At 38.1% G+C, this 20,658-nt stretch overlaps 1 long non-coding RNA gene across 1 annotated transcript; it reads left to right on the plus strand.

Moving 5' to 3' along the window:
• Window positions 1-78: 78 nt before the first annotated feature.
• Window positions 79-19,814, plus strand: LOC132254813 (uncharacterized). The gene is made up of 3 exons (XR_009467193.1): window positions 79-230; window positions 19,581-19,653; window positions 19,742-19,814. It is a non-coding gene; the product is annotated as an uncharacterized LOC132254813 (long non-coding RNA).
• Window positions 19,815-20,658: the final 844 nt, after the last annotated feature.

The raw sequence follows: 20,658 nt of genomic DNA on the forward strand, positions 1-20,658 counted from the left end.
CTGCATCAAGAGGATTGGAGTTCATGTGATTTTTTTTTTCTTGCTCACTCACAAAATGTCTTGCCATTCCAGGACAAAACCAAACTTTGTATCTTTCTTGAGCTTGCAACAGAAGGTTCACTTTGAAATCTCTAGCAAAAGCATAAACTGTCAGACTTCCAAGCCTCTAAATACACAAGGTAGATTGTGAAAGGTTTGAAATATCTACATGAGCATAATGTAGTTCACAGGTGATTCACATGATCTTACTTCTAAATTTTTTGGTTATATGCTTGTGCTTTATTTGTTTATACCTTGCATTATCCACATGCCATTACTGCTTGAAACATGTGCTGATTAGTTCAATTCTCTCCTATATAAATAAATAAATAAAATAAAGGAAGAAAAAAGAGTTGATTATTTCAACTCTCCTACCTTTGCTACCAGGAGATTTGCATATGCATAAACTAAATGGTACACCTGTTAAAATAACTATGGACTCACATATGGAGCATAGTTTATGATTAAGCTATTCACATATACATATTTCATTTTTCTATTTGTTCTAAAGTATGGGTCACCTCATGTGTAGAGCCCAATACCCTATGTGTCTCAGATGATGGGCCTAAGACACATATGGCCCAATATTCAAAGGGAATGGTCCCTAAGGCATAGAGGATATAAGGAATTCATATATATAAGGGATTTATAAGGGTTGGTGTCTGTTGATGAATAATTTTTTGAATAGAAAAAACTCTCCCGCTTCCCATCGCCAAAGAGATACAGAAAAGGTGGTTTCCCTTCTATCACCTTAGAAGATCCATACCTCATTCAACACACACAAAATGGACTCATGTTTGTTCCTAATCTGCAAAAGGAAGACATGTTTTTCTATGTTTGATTTATATCTAGTTTCTGCGTTGGGTAATCATGTTGATTACAACAATTGGTATCAGAGCCTAAGCGACTCCAATCCTAGGCGACATTGTGACGCTAGTGACACTGCACTATTTAGATGCCCGTTTGGGGATCGAAAAGAAAAGGCATCGTTCTAGAGTCGTTACAGGCATTCCCAGCAACGCTGCTTAGAAGAGAGATGATGGCACCATTTTTGGTGCTTAGGAAAAGACTCTGTGGCATTGTTTTGGTACCGCTGCACATGATAGCAATGACATTGTAGGTGTTCCCTGTGACGTCAACTGGAAGAGGGCTACAGACGTCGCTCAGACGTCATTTTGGCGTCGTTCTCCATCCAGCGACGTCGTCAAGGCGTCGTTTAAGGATCGTTTTGTCAATGGGAGAAGCCTACACCGCCGATGCCTCTGACTTCTGATCAAACATCTGGTGGATTTCTCACTATTCCCTGCTAGCAACGCCATTCTGTCAGTGGTTTCACCGACCAGAGAAGCCTGCGATGCCATTCTTGGTGTTCGAAGAAGATGACGTCATTTTGGTGTCGTTTGGCGGTTACAGAAGACCGTTTTGGCCCCGATGTCGGTGCTGCTTAGCTATGGGCACCTCTGTTGGCGTCATTGCGATGCTAGTGTTGCTGCCAACGTCGTTTGGCATTGTTTGCCCACTTAGTTCTTAATATGAGTTTTTGGAAGATGGGTCCTTGAATAAGTCCCTAAAAATAGTTTATTTATGAAATGAGTTCTAGACTGTGTTATGGTTTATTAGGATATAGTATAAGAGAAAACGAGTGAAATTGTTAGTAAAATAATTGAATAAAGATAGATATAAATTGTTTGAGGATGAGAAAGGTGTGGCAAAGGTGGTTGTTTGTTGGCTTTGTTATAAAGCCCACCAGCATGCACCACTATTAGATTTGTTTTTATGATAGGTAGTATGCACCGTCGTGAAGATGGTGCAAGTTTGCATATGTGCATGAGTGTGAGGATTGGGTGAAGATTTCTTTAGTGAATTGTTGTTTTCAAAGCTCTAATTGAATTGAGAATTGGTGGGGCTTTTGTTTGGATTCTTATACCATTGCATTCCATGAAAAGTGTTGGTGATTCGTAAGAATTGACGTAATTGCTTTGCTTTTAAGGGGGTTCATGGCTGAGATATTATGCAATAGGAATTTACCATTTCTTGTTACATCTATGTTTAATATTTTTTAAAATAAATGAGTTTTGTATATTTGTTGCCAAAGTAACTTATATTATATAATTTATTTATTTTGAAATATGTAAACATGTTATTATTGTATAAAATAATTGGCCCAAAGGAAGATTATTTTAATATAATAATAAATAAAGTAGTCATAAATATGTGACATATAAAGTTTACCTTACTTGCTATATGTCAGTCCAAAGACAGACATATTGCTTTGGTTTTATTGTCAATATTTATGAATTAATTTTGTAAAAGAGTACCAATTACAAGTTGATATTTTTGTCCAAAGATTGAATATTAATGTTTGTGCTAGGTATCTTGTAATAGGCCCACATGCATATATATATATATATATGTTAAATTTTTATTTATTCATATAAGTATGATATTTTGGTGACTGATTGTGAGCTTTATTGTTATGAATTCAACATCTTCTATATTTGCTAATGTTAATAACATTCTTGTGCTTAATGGCACAAACTTTAAGAAATGGAAGGAGCACATTATAATTATGCTTGGGTACATGGATTTGGACTATGCATTAAGAGAAGATCGCCCTCCAAACCTTACTAGTGCTAGCACTGCTAAGCAAAGGACTGCTATGGAAAAATGGGAGTGATCCAATCGCATGAGTCTAATGATAATGAAACACTCAATTCCAGAAGCTATAAGGGGTGCAATACCTAAAGAGACCTGACCGATTTGCTGCAAATGAAAAGGTTAAGACAAGTACTATTCTTAGTAAGCTTGTCTCCATGCGGTACAAATGGATTGAGAATATAAGGGAGTACATAATGGAAATGTCTAATCTTGTAACTAGACTTAAGGCACTAAAGTTAGAGTTATCAGAAGATATACTCATGCACTTGGTCTTGATCTCTCTGCCTACACAATTTAGTTCATTCAAGATTAGTAACAACACACAAAAGGAAAAATGGACTCTGAATGAGCTTATTGCTTAGTGTGTACAAGAGGAGGAGAGATTGAAATGAGAAAATATAGAAAATGCTCACTTGGCTTCCACATCTCAGGGATTTGGTACCAGCAAGAAAAGAAAGAAGGACAATAAAGGAAAACAAACTGCATTTTCTAGGACATCTAAGCAAAAGGTACAGAAGAAACAAGAAAAGAAGATCACTTATTTCTTTTTCAAGAAGGCTGGTCATATGAAGAAGACATGTACCAAATACGTCGTTTGGCGTGAAAAGAAAGGTACACTTCTCAACCTTGTTTGTTCAGAAATTAATTTAGCTATAGTGCCTATTGACACTTGGTGGATAGATACGGGTGCAACTACTCACATAAGTGTCACAATGTAGGGTTGCCTAAGGAGCCGAGTGCCAACTGATGGTGAAAGATACATCTATGTGGGAAATGGAAACAAGGCTGCAGTGAAGGCTATTGGTCTTTTTAGATTATAGTTAGAATCTGGATGTACTTTGGATTTGGACGAGACTTTTGTAGTACTGTTGTTTAGACGGAATTTAATTTTTGTTTCATGTCTAGACAAATGTGGATATTATTGTTCATTTATAAATGGAATGGTTAGTCTTTATCTAAATTCAAATGTTATTGGTACCAGTAGTCTAACAGACAAATTATACAAATAGAACATAAAGGCCTCTAATAGTAATGAAACCTTGCATTCAAGTAATTATGGCATTAAGCAAAAATTAACAAAAGAGAATTCATCAATGTTATGGCATAGACATTTAGGTCATATTTCAAATCAACATATTCAAAGGCTTGCATCAGAAGGAATTCTTAATTCACATGATTTCTCAGACTTTCAAGTCTATATAGAGTGTATTAAGGGTAAACAAACAAATGTGGAGAAAAAGGATGCCAATAGATGCGGTGACGTCTTGGAATTGATACATACGGGCATTTGTGGTCCATTTCCTACTTCTTTTGGAATGGACAACAATATTTTATCACTTTCATTAACAATTACTCACGCTATGGCTATCTTTATTTGATTCATGAGAAGTCTCAGTCATTGGATGTGTTCAAGAATTTTAAAGCTGAAGTTGAGAATCAACTAAGCAAGAAAATAAAGGTCGTTAGATTTGACCGTGGAGGTGAATATTATGGTAGATATGATGGATCCGGTGAACAACGTCCAGAGCCATTTTCCAAATATTTGATGGAGTGTGGTATCGTTCCTTAGTACACCATGTCGGGGACTCCAAGCCAAAATGGTGTAGTAGAGAGGCAAAATTGTACTCTTAAGGATATGGTAAGAAGTATGATCAGTCATTCCACCTTATCAGAATCACTTTGGGGTGAAGCTGTCAAAACTGCAGTTTACATTTTGAATAGAATCCTAAGAAAAGCAGTAGCCAAAACTCCATATGAGTTATGGACTAGCAAGAAACCTAGTATTAGGCATTTTCATGTCTAGGGTTGTCTAGTTGAGGCTAGGCCTTACAAGCCAAATGAAAAGAAATTGGACTTTAGAACTGTGAGCTGCTACTTTGTAGGGTATTCTGAAATGTCGAGACCCTCAACTAGATCCTTCTTTGAAATGGGCAATGCTAAGTTTATTGAGGATGTTGAGTTAAGTGGGAGAGAGTCATTAAGAAAGGTGGTCTTTGAAGAGGAATCTGTTAGTATTCCTATTATTACAACTAGACATGGTCATATTATGTTTGGTGACACTATCTAGAATGTACAACCAATAATAGAGATTGTTGACACACCTGAGATTCCTTCTACTTAAGTTATGAAACAAGTTCAAGTTCATGAAGAGGTAACTCAATAACCTCAAAAACCTCAAGTACAAGTTCCACTGAGGAGATCCACTAGAGAAATGAAAAGTACAATTTCAGATGATTATGTTATATATCTCTAGGAACATGAGTTTGACATGGGTCTGGAAAACTATCCAATTTCAGTTAGTCAAGTCAAACAAAGTTCTGACTCTGAAAAATGGATAGAAGTCATAAAGGATGAGATGAAATCAATGAAAGACAATGGTGTTTGGGACCTAGTAGAGTTGCCTAAAGGTGTAAAACTGATTGGTTGTAAATGGATTTTTAAGACCAAGCAGGATTCAAAAGGCAACATTGTTAGGTATAAGGCACACCTAGTCATAAAAGGTTTCACTCAAAAGGAAGGCATTGATTATAAGGAGACCTTTTCATCGGTTTCGTCAAAGGACTCCTTTAGAATCATCATGGCACTTGTGGCTCATTATGATTTAGAGTTGCACTAAGTGGACATTAAAACTACCTTTCTTAATGATAACATTGATGAGACAACATACATGGTGAAACCGGAGAAATTTGAGTCTAATTATTCAAAGCAACTTGTATGTAAATTAAAAAGGTCCATATATGGTTTAAAGTAGGCATCCCGACAATGGTACCGAAAGTTTGATCAAGTGATTACTTCATTTGGTTTTAAGGAGAACACTGTTGATCAATGCATATATCTCAAGTTCAGTGGGATCAAATTCATTATCTTGGTGCTATATGTAGATGATATTCTACTTGCAAGTAGTGATGTGGAACTTTTGCATGAAACCAAACAATTTCTATCCAGTAAATTTGGCATGAAGGATCTTGGTAATGCATCTTTTGTGTTGGGCATACAGATCTATAGGGACCGTTCAAGAAGTATACTTGGGCTATCACAAAAGTCTTACATCGATAAGGTGTTAAGTAGGTTTGGCATGAGCAATTATGCACTAGGAGACACGCTTGTGGCAAAAGGCGATAAATTTAGTTTTCACCAATGTCCGAAAAATGAACTTGAGAAGAAGGACATGGAGATGTTTTCCTATGCCTTGGCAATAGGAAGTCTCATGTATGCACAAGTTTGTACGCGTCCGGATATTGCGTACATTGTTGGAATGTTAGGCAGATATTTGAGTAACCCAGGTATGGATCACTAGAAAAAGGCAAAACGGGTTATGCGGTATTTACAAAGAATTAAAGATTATATGCTCACATATCGAAGATCCAGTCATTTAGAGATCATGGGATATTCGGACTCCAATTTTGCGGGATGTCTTGATAGCAAGAGATCCACTTCAGATTGCATTTTCTGGAGGAGCAGTTTCATGGAAAAGTGTTAAACAAACATTTATTGCTTCTTTCACCATGGAGGCAGAATTCATAGTTTGCTATGAGGCATCAAACCATGGGATATGGTTGTGAAATTTTATCACAGAATTGCAAATTGTTGATGGGATTGAGAAACCATTGAGAATCAATTGTGATAATAAGGTCGTAAAACTGTATTCTAAGAACAACCAAAGTTCGTCAAAGTCCAAACACATTGACATCAAGTTCTTGTTTGTGAAAGAAAGAGTTCAGAGCCTTCAAGTATCAATTGAACACATAAGCACAAACTCCATGATTGCGGATCCGCTCACTAAGGGTTTGTCACCCAGAGTATATCATGAGCATGTCACACATATGGGTGTTGTACATATTAATGATGTGCTAGTATAGTGGGAGTTTGTATTTAGATTTTGTGTTTGTTTTCTTGACGTGTTATTATGTTTATGTTATCTGTACAGACCTTGGTTTTAAAGTATAGTGTTTGAATACTCTAAATTGAAATTATGACTTTCAGAAGCAGTTTAGCATCAAGTGTTGAAAGTGGAATTTGACTATTTTTAGTCATAAAGTAGGACCAATTGGAAATAGACATATTAAAGATCACATTCTATGTAATTTCCATGCTACACATCCATACTTGATCCATGTTGCTAATTTTGTTAATGTTTTGATCATTGATGGGTTAGTTATAATTATGATTAATGAAGGCCTCTTTGATCCTGTGTTAGCATAATTAGTAGACCAGTTTGTTTAAGGATATTTAGATAGAATAGAAAATATGAGCTCAAGAAAGTACTATCATGAACATTGTTCTGTAATATATGTGGTCCAAGAGGGAGATTTTTAAAATAACTATGGACTCACATATGGAGCATAGTTTATGATTAAGCTATTCGCATATACATATTTCATTTTTCTGTTTGTTCTAAAGTATGGGCCACCTCATGTGTAAAGCCTAATACCATATGTGTCTCATATGATGGGCCTAAGACACATATGACCCAATATTCAAAGGGAATGGTCCCTAAGGCATAGAGGATATAAGGAATTCATATATATAAGGGATTCATAAGGGTTGGTGTCTGTTGATGAATAATTTTTTTAATAGACAGAACACATTCTTTCCCACTTCCCATTACCAGAGAGATACAGAAATGGTGGTTTCCCCTCTATCACCTTAGAAGATCCATACCTCATTCAACACACACAAAATGGACTCGGGTTTGTTCCCAATCTGCAAAAGGAAGACATGTTTTTCTATGTTTGATTTATATCTAGTTTCTGTTTTGGGTAATCATGGTCATTACAACAACACCTACATACCAGCCTACCTACTCAGGGAAAATTGGTTCACTTTGTTCAGAAAGTTCTTCATTTTTTATTTACTTTTTTTTTTTTTATCTTTATCTTCTTGAAACCCTCAATATTGTGTGGATTACATTGGTTAGCCTGCTTATTGAATTCTGTGATTACAGGCTGCTTAGTAAAGTGACAGTAATAACCGGAATGGCTCAACATGAACTTAAAGTAAAAAGTTCAACACTCCCACCTGCCCTCTTCCAGAAAGAGAAAAATGAAAAAACCAAAAACAAAGAGTTAGAGCATGGATTTTAAAGATGGTCATTATCTGATAACTAAGATGAGCCTGCCCAAAGCCTTGGTATAGATATAGATATTCCCAATTTTCCGTGTACCTTACATTGTGTCTTCACATGTGGGGTTCACTTTGTATGTTTTGAGATTATTGTGTATCTTAATAGTTTAATCCTTTCATAAAACTCAACGTCAATTATAGTATGAGGTGTGGTCCAGTTATCAAATAACAACCTCATATCTGCATCAACTGTAAGGAACATGATTCATGCCCAGTCGGTGTATCAGCTGATTCATGTCCAGCTGGTGCTCCTTGATCGAGGTAGTAATCAACAAAATTTATAACCTATTACACCATGAACTAGGGTAGCAAAGACAAAGCTACTATAGCATAGTGGCTCTAGGATCATTCACTGAGAAGGGTTTTCAAATCTCAACTGATACCAATTCAAAGCTGAGTTGGTGCTTTTTCATTTCAAGGTTAGCTTTAAAAGAAAACATAAAGATGTTTGAGTGAAAAGGGTTTGGTCTTAAACTAACCAAAAAGTAAGTAATAGAAATTACTTATGAAAAAAAACATTCCTTGGAGGTTTAGGTTCACAGGGGAGGTTCCCTATGCAAAAACAGAGCTCTGGTCATTTGGTTCATTTCCTCGCATTAGAGAATTAACATATAGTCAATTCTCTAACCGGTGTGGTACAGCTGCTTCCCTTTAATGGGTTCAAACACTAAATCCCCCTTACTGATTCAACTTGCAATGGCTCATACCTCTCACCAAGCATTTGCCATCCAAGGTGATCTTTAACCTTGGACTTCTCTTCTCAAGCTCGCAAGAGATAACTAATGGATATCTCCTTGGAGTCCAAAAGCTTACCAAGTGTTGGCAATTCTAGAAAATCCTACCTCCAAGTCACTTCCCAAAAGCTCGCAATAGATAAACAAGTGCATCTCCATGGACGGAGATCACGTGCCTTACCAAGTGTTGGCTCAAGTGACTTGGAGGTGTTTTAAGTTAACTAAAAACATAGAAAACATTAAAGGATCACACTTTCTCTTCATTAATGGCTGAAACCACAAAGCTACAAATTCTTGCACTTGGAACCTTTCCCGGCAACCTTAACTCCAAGGAACTAAAAGTCTAGCCACTCATTCTCTGAGGAAACTTCCTCAGAGCTTGTTTGGCTAGTAAGAAAACTAATGAGAAAACAATTATATGAAGGAAAAACAGAGCAAGTGCTCTGTGAATTATATTTCTTTCTTCGCTGATTACATAATAGATATTTTTTTTGTAAAGAAGATTACAAACTATATATATGAGGTTATTCACCCTTTGTACTTACTTAAAGACTAAGGAATCCTATAATTGGTGGGTTACAAGGAGATTTTGGGGATTTAGACAACCAATATCTAAAGCAAAATATCTCAAAATATCCCAAAATGTCGGTCGGAAATATCAGGAAGCTTCAGGAGAACACCGTTGCACTGTATACTGAGAGAAGAACTCTTGCAGGTAAGCGTTATCAGAAGGTTCGGATATGTCTATCCGGAGAAGTTGAAGCGTCCTCCTCCCCCATCCGACTATGAAATATCCGGATGTAAAATGTCAACGCACGGAATTCCGGATATGAATTGTCGGCGCACGGAATTTCCAGATATGAAATGTCCCACGCCGCCAGGCTATCCGGATCAACTCCATCCGGATTCCCCCAAGAGGACATGCGCGCCATGCTATCCTGCTCTCGCCGGATGATAACATATCCTATCCGGATATGGTATCCGGATGGAAAACATTGACTAAAGTGAGCAAGCCTTGCTATAGCCCACTTTCCACCGCTCTCCAATGGTGTGTCCGAACGCCCTGTCCGGACATCTTTTGCCATGGATTCCAAAGAACTTTCCTCAATCTTGGATTGTTTTGGTGATCAAAAAGCTATCAAAACACCAAAACTTAACACAATTTGATTAGAATTGATTGCCAGGGTCCTTAATATGTTAATTGGGTTAAAAGGTGATAACTACTACTCAAAAGTGTTTAAAAGAGTTAATTACAAGCTATCAAATAGCACTTTTTGAGTAGTAATCACTCCCCACAACCTACATATTGCTAGTCCCTTAGCAATGAAGAAGAGAAAAATAAAAATAAACAGTACTATAATTTACAACATCATGCTTGATCAAAAAACAATTTTCAAGTGGCATGATGATCTAACTCTCACATGGAAAAATAAAGAAATAAAACTCAAACTTCAACAAGAGTTATCAAATAATTTGTCTAATCACTATTCTTAAAGAGAAGGCATTATGCAAATTTAAGCTTTAAAAGAGTTTCCACTCCCAAATGGTCAAACCTTACTCTTCCACAAAAATCTAAGTGTTATTTATTAGCTTCCGAATATAGTATGTTGAACTAATCTCTCCCCCCAACCTAGTTCTTTTTTCAAAGCTTAGCAAACTAGTCAACCTCCAATAGGCTAAGAACGCACCTCTTTTTTCACAATTTTTTTTTTCATTGTAGGAGTACAAGGCTTAAAGGTATTCTTTTCTAAATTGTCCATGTAACGGGGGTCCATCGATGACTCCCAACCAATTAAGGTTTAGGGCATCAAGTTTTAAGGATCTTTCAACCACTAACTCCTCGGATTTTACCCCGGACTTTTGAGAATGAATTTTTAATACCCAAGCACCTACAGTATGTTAAACTCCACCTATCCACCCTTATAACGAGCATTGAGGTCGGTGACTCCCAACCAATGAAGGCTTAGGGCACCAGGTTTTAAAGATTTTCACCATATACCCCTCAGACCTTGCTCGGGTTTCAAGGCAAGCAAACATTTTTCTTTCTTTTTTTTTCCAAAGGCTCATTGGCCTTTTATAAGGTGTCCCAACACTATTAAATGAGGTCAAAGGTACCAAGTCTAAAATTTTCCTAAGTCAAGAGGGAAATAGTTTTTCATCTTATACTCGGAACCTATTGTGCACAGTGTGTGAATAACTTAAAGTGGAAGAACTAAGGTTGAATTCAATAGAAGTTTCAACAATTCATCAACTTTAGTAAGCATAATACAAAATCTAAGTCAAGTAAAAAGACAAAAATTCAATTTCTCTCTTTCCATTTTGAAAATTTTTCGTTAATAACCATGGAGAGTAGAATAAAAACTTTTTAAAAAATTTAAAATTAAGAAAAAAACAACTAAATTACCATAATAACTTAGCATTATTAACAAAAAAACTTCCTTCCTCAACTCTATCTTCCCCCAACCAAGCTGAACATTGTCCCCAATGTGACAAAAGCGATTGAAAAATAGGGAGGAAGTGGTACCTCCTGAGTGACATGGAGTGATGCTGTGGAAATGATGGCTCTGCTGTCTCTCCTGTAGGAGGCTCCGGATGAGGAGGCAATGGCATGCTCAGGAGTTGATGTACTGCCAATTGATGCTGAATCTGCCTCAGGATGGCAGTGTGCTGGGCCTGAGTGGCAAGAATCTGCTCCTGATTTTAATCATTCAAAAAGATTAAGCTAGTTTACAATTTACAAAATTTCAAGACTAAAATTACAATCAAATAATTTACAAAACTTAAAAATTAACATATTTAACAAAATTATAGACTTTAGTGAAACCAAGTCCATCTAACCCTTCTCTGTTCAGGATTTCTGTGGTTCAAGGAGGTTGATTTCCTCATTTTCTGGCTTGAACGGCTCAATGAATGGCTTGAGGCGATGACCATTGACTCTGAAGGTGTCTATGCCATTGGAATTTAGTAATTCCACCACTCCATTGAGATGTACTTGGTGAATAATGAAAGGACCTATCCACCTTGACTTGAGCTTTCCGGGAAAGATATGGAGCCTTGAATCATAGAATAGGACTCTTTGTTCGTTCCGCAATTCTTTGTTGGAGATTAGTTGATCATGCCACTTCTTCATCCTCTGTTTTGCAACTTTGGAATTGATGTAAGCATCATTTCTTAATTCCTCCATCTCATTAAGGTCTAAGCACCTCTTTTCCCCAGCTCTGATCAAGTCCATGTTCAACCTCTTGATTGCCCACCAAGCCTTATATTCAACTTCCACAGGGAGATGGCATGCTTTGCCATAGACTAGGTGATAAGGAGACATACCAAGAATAGTCTTGTAAGTTGTTCTGTATGCCCATAGTGAATCCAGGAGCTTAATAGACCAATCCTTCCTATTCACATTCACCACCTTCATCAGTATATTCTTGATTTCCCGGTTGGTTAACTCAGCTTGGCCACTTGTTTGAGGGTGATAAGGTGTAGCTACCTTGTGCTTGACCTCATATTTGGCTAGAAGAGTCTCAAAAGGCTTGTTGCAAAAGTGGGTTCCTCCATCACTGATAATGGCCTTAGGCACTCCAAATCTTGAAAAGATGTTCTCCTTGAGAAATTTGAGAACTACCTTATGATCATTGCTCCTACATGGGATTGCTTCTACCCACTTAGAGACATAATCTACTCCCACCAAAATGTAGGAGTGTCCAAATGACATTGGAAATGGTCCCATGAAGTCTATCCCCCAAACATCAAAGACATCCACTATCAAGATGGGGTTTAAGGGCATCATATTCCGGCGTGTTAGCTTCCCAAGCCTTTGACACCGACCACATCCCTTGCACATAGAGTGGGCATCCTTGAAAAGAGAGGGCCACCAAAAACCTGATTGGACCACTCTCATGGTTGTTTTCTGGGAAGCAAAATGACCTCCACATGCACTATCATGACAATGGGATAGAATTCCTAATTGCTCTTGTTCAGGAACACATTTCCTTATGATTTGATCCGCACAATATTTGAAGAGAAAAGGTTCCTCCTAATAATAGGCATGGATCTTAGCAAAGAAATGCTTCTTGTCTTGGGCACCCCACTCACTTGGAACTTCTCCAGTAACCAAGTAATTTGCAATATGAGAATACCATGGAGCTACCTTTATTGACATGAGAGACTCCTCAGGGAAGTCATCATTGATAGGTAGACCATGTGAGTCATGTGCTATCACAAGTCTTGACAAGTGGTCAGCTACCACATTTTCTACTCCCTTTTTATCCCGGATTTGGAGATTGAATTCTTGAAGCAAAAGGATCCATCTTATCAATCTTGCCTTGGCATCTTGCTTGGTTAGCAAGTACTTCAAAGCAGAATGGTCAGTGAACACCACTATAAAGGACCCTACCAAATAGGCACGAAACTTATCCAAGGCAAAAACTACTGCCAACAACTCCTTCTCAGTAGTTGTGTAGTTCCTTTGAGCCTCATTCAAAGTTTTGCTTGCATAATAAATCACATAGGGCTTTCCATCTTCTCTTTGCCCCAAAACAGCCCCCATAGCACGATCACTTGCATCACACATTACCTCAAAAGGTAATTTCCAATTTGGGGCTCTCACTATTGGTGCAGTTGTGAGGAATTGCTTCAGTTCCTCAAAACTCTTCTAACATTTCTCATCCCACACAAACTTGGCATCCTTTACCAAGAGTTCACAAAGAGGTTTTGAGATTTTTGAGAAATCCTTAATGAACCTCCTATAGAACCTGGCATGTCCTAGGAATTACCTAATTCCTTTAACATTTGTGGGAGGTGGCAACTTAACAATTAGCTCCACCTTTGCCTTATCTACCTCAATGCCATTCTTGGAGATTATATGTCCTAAGACAATTCCTTGTTGTACCATAAAATGGCACTTCTCCCAATTTAGCACTAGGTTTTTCTCAATACATCTTTGGAGAACAACTTCTAAATGCAACAAACACTCTTTATAAGAACCTCCATATACAGTGATGTCATCCATGAAGACTTCCATGATGCGCTCCACCATATCACTGAAGATGCTTAGCATACATCTTTGGAAAGTTGTAGGTGCATTACATAGACCAAAGGGCATCCTCCTATAGGCAAAAGTACCAAAGGGGCAAGTGAAGGTTGTCTTTTCTTGATCTTCCAAATCAATCTCTATTTGGAAGTACCCCGAGTAACCATCCAAAAAACAGTAGAAATGATGCCCTAAGACTCTCTCAAGGACTTGGTCCATGAAAGGCAATGGGAAATGGTCCTTCCTAGTCACTGAATTCAACCTCCTGTAGTCTATACACACCCTCCATCCTGAGGTAGGACGTGTAGAGACTTCCTCCCCTTTCTCATTCTAGATCACAGTAATTCCAGATTTCTTTGGGACTACTTGGGTTGGGCTCACCCACAAGCTATCTGAAATGGGATATATGATCCCTGCTTGAAGTAGCTTCAAAACTTCACCCCTTACCACCTCTTGCATGTGAGGATTCAACCTCCTCTGGGGCTGCCTCACTGGTTTTGCATCTTTCTCCATGTAGATATGGTGGGTGCATACCAAAGGGCTAATCCCTTTCAGATCAAAAATTTTCCATCCAATGGCTTTTTTGCATTTTCTAAGGACTCCCAAAAGACTATCCTCTTAATCACTTGTGAAAGTTGAAGAAACCACCACTGGACATTTCTCATCTTCCTCCAAATATGCATACTTCAAATCAACAGGAAGTGGCTTCAAAACTAGCTTTGGAGGGTCCTCCCTAGCTGCTCCTTGTGAGTCCTCCTTATTGAACAAGGGTGAGATCTCTTCCCTTCTCCTCCAAGGAGACATGATGGCTAACACATCAGAGGGTTCTAGTAACCCTTCTTCAAGCACTCCAAGGCTTTCGTTCAAGCTCTCTTCTAAATTCTTGTCACAATCATCTTCAACCAAAGTGTTGATCAAGCACACCTCCTCCAATCCTTCCTCCTCTTCGGGGTGAAGATGCCTCTTGCATAGGTGGAACATGTTTAGTTCCAAGGTCATGTTTCCAAATGTGAGTTGCATCACCCCATTCCTACAATTGATGATGGCATTGGAGGTAGCTAGGAAAGGTCTCCCAAGGATGATTGGCACATAATTTGCTTCCTTAACAGTGGGATCAGTATCAAGCACCACAAAATCCACGGGATAGTAGAATTTGTCCACTTGAACTAGAACATCCTCTATCACCCTCCTTGGGATTTTGACTGACCTATCATCTAAGGAGAGAGTGATGGCTGTGGGCTTCAATTCTCCAAGTCCCAGTTGCTTATACACAGAGTATGAGAGCAAATTCACACTTGCCCCCAAGTCTAGTAAAGCCTTCTCCACATGTGTCTCTCCAATGTTGACTGAAATGGTGGGACATCCCGGATCTTTGTACTTAACTGGAGACTTACACTGAATGATGGCACTTACTTGCTCAGTGAGGAATGCCTTCTTTGTCACATTTAACCCTCTCTTGACCGTGCACAAGTCCTTTAAAAATTTTTCATATGTGGGGACTTGCTTGATCATATCAAGTAAGGGTATATTCACCTTCACTTGTCTCAAAACTTCAAGAATTTCTGATGAATTCTTGATTCCCTTCTTCCATGTAAAGCTTGAGGAAAAGGAGGAGGCATATGTTTCTTCATCATATCCTCTTTAATCACTATCCTTGGCTCTTCTTCAATGCTTGATTTAGATGCATTTTTCTTCCCACTCTTCTCTTCTTGGTTATTGCTCTCTTTAACCAAGGTTCTCCTTGACATGAGTTCTTCATCTTGCCTCACATTAGGCAAGGGTCGATCAACCTCCTTCCCACTCCTCAAGGTGATCACAGCTTTGACCTCCCTCAACTTTGAAGACTCCTCATCTTGGGTTTCAACTTCATGAACACCCTTTGGATTTTGGCTTGGTTGAGAGGGAAACTTTCCTTTCTCATTAACTATGTTGAGGTTGGTAAGCCTAGAGATGGAGTACTGAATATTATCTATCTTCTGAGATAGATCATTTTGCATCCCATCCATTCTCTTAATTTGAGAACTCTCAACATTTTCAATCTTTTGGTGCAATTGGGAGTTGATTGCCTTTTGTTCACCCACAAAGTCACCCATGACTTTACTTAGGTTCACAATGGCTTGCTCCACTGAAGAGGTTTGTTGAGGTGCTTGGGTTTGGGCTTGTGGTTGGTATGGAGGTGGCCTTGGTTTCCAAGAAAAATTTGGATGGTTTCTCCATCTTGAATTATAGGTGTTTCCATAAGGTGCATTGTTGTTGGGCCTAAATTGCCCCACAGCATTGGCTTGATCACCTAACATCTCCCTCACAGCTGGGATGGTTAGGCACTCATCTACCACATGATCACATGACTGGCAAATGGTGCATGGCATGACATGGGCTTGTGTCTCGGAAATGGCTTGGACTTCATTCATCTTTTTCAGTTCTAGCTCCTCCACTCTTCTTGTCATAGCTGTAAATTTTGCTTTCATATCAACATCTTCATTCAAGGTGTACATCCCAGCCTTAGCATGAAGAGCATTTGGTTGAGACTTCATCTTTCCCACTTCTCCTCTGTGCGGTTCATCCCATCCCCTTGAGACTTCAGCTACATAGCTCAAGAAATCCATAGCTTCCTTAGGATTCTTACTCATGAAATCCCCTCTACACATTGTTTCGAGGAGTTGCTTCATTGAGGAAGACATCCCATCATAGAAATAACTCACCAATAGCCAAGTATCAAAGCCATGGTGAGGACAAGCATTAATGGCTTCCATGTATCTTTCCCAACACTCATAGAATTTCTCATTCTCTTTAGTTGAAAAGTTTGAAATTTGCCTTTTCAAGCTCTTTGTTCTGTGAGTAGGAAAAAATTTCTTGAGGAATTCAGCTTGTAAATCAGTCCAAGTATGGATACTTCTTGGCCTTAAAGAATTAAGCCAAATCTTAGCCTTATCCTTTAAAGAAAAAGGAAATAGTTTAAGCCTCATCAGGTCGATGGAAGCTCCTCTCTCTCGGAATGTATTACAAACATCTTCAAATTCCTTGATATGGGCATAGGGATTCTCACTTTCCATTCCATGAAAAGTTGGCAGAAGTGGCACAATATGGGGTCTGATCACTAGCTGCTCTGTAGGGGGCACTATACATGATGGTGCACTCATACGAGGTGGATGCATACGGCCCCTCATTGATCTGAATTCATTGGGATTGTCCTGATGATCATGGTGACTATGCTAATCCTCAGGTGTAGTTTCCATGATGTTCAAGATTACTTCCAACTCCTTGTTATGAGGTTTTTCAAGTTTAACAAGCCTTCCTCCACAATCTCGTATCCACTTTGGCATACACAACTAGTGTCAACTGTAACAAAGAAAGAAAAACAAAAATAGAGGAAAACAAAAACAAAACTACCAAAAAGAGTTTGATTAACTAAAACTAAATTAAAAACTATGCTAGAATATAAACGAGTAAAAGAAAAAACTAAAAGAGTTAGTAAAACGAGATAAAACTCACCAAACTTGTGATGAAAACCACAAGTACCCTGAAATAATATCACTATGAAGTTGGCACCTTCCCGGCAACGGCGCCATTTGATTCATGCCCAGTAGGTGTATCAGCTGATTCATGTCCAGCTGGTGCTCCTTGATCGAGGTAGTAATCAACAAAATTTATAACCTATTACACCATGAACTAGGGTAGCAAAGACAAAGCTATTATAGCATAGTGGCTCTAGGATCATTCACTGGGAAGGGTTTTCAAATCTCAACTGATACCAATTCAAAGCTGAGTTGGTGTTTTTTCATTTCAAGGTTAGCTTTAAAAGAAAACATAAAGATGTTTGAGTGAAAAGGGTTTGGTCTTAAACTAACCAAAAAGTAAGTAATAGAAATTACTTATGAAGAAAAACATTCCTTGGAGGTTTAGGTTCACAGGGGAGGTTCCTTATGCAAAAACAGAGCTATGGTCATTTGGTTCATTTCCTCGCATTAGAGAATTAACATATAGTCAATTCTCTAATCGGTGTGGTACAGCTGCTTCCCTTTAATGGGTTCAAACACTAAATCCCTCTCACTGATGCAACTTGCAATGGCTCATACCTCTCACCAAGCATTTTCCATTCAAGGTGATCTTTAACCTTGGACTTCCCTTCTCAAGCTCGCAAGAGATAACTAATGGATATCTCCTTGGAGTCCAAAAGCTTACCAAGTGTTGGCAATTCTAGAAAATCCTACCTCCAAGTCACTTCCCAAAAGCTCGCAATAGATAAACAAGTGCATCTCCATGGACGGAGATCACGTGCCTTACCAAGTGTTGGCTCAAGTGACTTGGAGGTGTTTTAAGTTAACTAAAAACATAGAAAACATTAAAGGATCACACTTTCTCTTCATTAATGGTTGAAACCACAAAGCTACTAATTCTTGCACTTGGAACCTTTCCCGACAACCTTAACTCCAAGGAACTAAAAGTCTAGCCACTCATTCTCTGAGGAAACTTCCTCAGAGCTTGTTTGGCTAGTAAGAAAACTAACGAGAAAACAATTATATGAAGGAAAAACAAAGCAAGTGCTCTGTGAATTATATTTCTTCCTTCACTGATTACATAATAGATATTTTTTTTGTAAAGAAGATTACAAACTATATATATGAGGTTATTCACCCTTTGTACTTACTTAAAGACTAAGGAATCCTATAATTGGTGGGTTACAAGGAGATTTTGGGGATTTAGACAACAAATATCTAAAGCAAAATATCTCAAAATATCCCAAAATGTCGGTCGGAAATATCAGGAAGCTTCAAGAGAACACCGCTGCACTGTATACTGAGAGAAGAACTCTTGCAGGTAAGCGTTATCAGAAGGTTCAGATATGTCTATCCGGAGAAGTTGAAGCGTCCTCCTCCCCCATCCGACTATGAAATATCCGGATGTAAAATGTCAGCGCACGGAATTCCGGATATGAATTGTCGGCGCACAGAATTTCCAGATATGAAATGTCCCACGCCGCCAGGCTATCCGGATCAACTCCATCCGGATTCCCCCAAGAGGACATGCGCGCAATGCTATCCTGCTCTCGCCGGATGATAACATATCCTATCCGGATATGGTATCCGGATGGAAAACATTGACTAAAGTGAGCAAGCCTTGCTATAGCCCACTTTCCGCCGCTCTCCAATGGTGTGTCCGGACGCCCTATCCGGACATCTTTTGCCATGGATTCCAAAGAACTCTCCTCAATCTTGGATTGCTTTGTTGATCAAAAAGCTATCAAAACACCAAAAATTAACACAATTTGATTAGAATTGATTGTCAGGGTCCTTAATATGTTAATTGGGTTAAAAGGTGATAACTACTACTCAAAAGTGTTTAAAAGAGTTAATTACAAGCTATCAAATAGCACTTTTTGAGTAGTAATCAGAACACCATTTCCCTTTGACTTCATGCAATTTGCTGTATTATATATCACTTTCTATATTCTGCCTCAGTGCTTGATCTTGCTATAATATCCCTTTTTTTTAATATGTAAGTCAAAATTTTCTTTAAAAGCAACATATAAGAAAAATGCATAATAATGATTCAAACTTTCTCTCTATCGATTTGATTCACTTGATGTGAGTGTCTCTTCAGGAGAGTTTTTGGGTCATGATTGCAGAATTGAAACCTAAAAATTGAAAGCATCCTAATGCAATTTACAATGCTACAAACTCTCTCTCTCTCTCTCTTGTGTGATTGAGATGGTTAATGGAATAACTAGCAAGGCTAGAACCATGGAGGGATGTGATCATGGGACTCAGAAGTACCACCAGTAGGTCATAAGGGAAATTAGACTTATCGATTTGGTCATGTGCAACAAAGACCAATAATTGCATTGTTAAGAAGAGATGGGTGGACATTGGGAGTGGATTGAGGTTACTTTAGGAAATTAGACATTTGGAATGACAGGTGAAGCCACAATGTTGTACATTTACTTACACATAAATTGTTTTTGTTGTAAGACTCATCTATTCTGTATCATCTTCCAGGGATATCAAATGTGCTAATATATTGGTGGATGTAAATGGAACCGTGAAACTTGCAGATTTTGGATTTGCAAAGGTTAGTTTCTTTTTATTAGAGTTATCTCTCTATTGTTTCAAAATGCTAGACTTCTAAATATTATATTTCTGGTTGTATCTTTTTGCAGCTTTTCAAATTGAACGATATAAAATCTTGTAAAAGGACTGCATTCTGGATGGCCCCTAAAGTTTGCTTCCTCTCTTTGGTACCTTCATTTCTTAAATTAACAAATCATGTTTGGTTTTCAATTGAGAACTATATTTTATTGAACTGTGTTTGGTAGAATCTTCTTTTACCATGAAGAAGCATGCTTAAAATGTAGGCTCTGAAACCCTTGTCTTTTACTAGGTGGTTGCTTCAGAAAAGGAAGTTACATGATTGAATTGAGTTATTGAATAACTCAATTATTGGACCGAAGCTATGCCAACTAACAGATTGATGAGTTGTTGTTTTCAAAACTGTTTCTCTTTCTAAGATTGTTTTACTAGGCATCTAGTCGATGTCATGTCTTATCACCAATGCATTTTGATTTAGCATCAGTCATTAGTATCTTTCTGTACAACTACCAATATACTGATACTAATAGATGCATGGAACCACTAAATGCTCATATTGATGAGAATTTTCCATTCAAATTTGAGAATTTAAGCATCAAGCTACCTTTTTCCCTTAACTTTCTCTACTTCTAAGGGTGGTTGAACCCTTGCTTCATTCTTTGGTAACAAAAATTAGTACATCACCAAAAGATTGGTAGGGGGATTCTACAATTAGGGATGCAATGAAGTGGATTGGGACTGAGTGGCCCATCCTTATTCCTGAGAACCTGATTTTGAACATTTCATTCGAAACCTGCTCCTTTGGGACAAATTCTTTAACTTTCTAGACTGCAGGTTTGTGAAGAGATATTAAAGCCCTGGCTAAAAATTGAAATAGTGGTGTCTGCTTTATAAAACAAACTATGTTCACCACCAAGCTAAATTTTAGCTCAATATTGCCCTTTTGAATTAAATTTCTTACTCTTTGCCCCTGAGAATGAATTGTGGT

Source organism: Vitis vinifera, chromosome 12, assembly GCF_030704535.1.
Source record: "Vitis vinifera cultivar Pinot Noir 40024 chromosome 12, ASM3070453v1".
NCBI lineage: Eukaryota > Viridiplantae > Streptophyta > Magnoliopsida > Vitales > Vitaceae > Vitis > Vitis vinifera.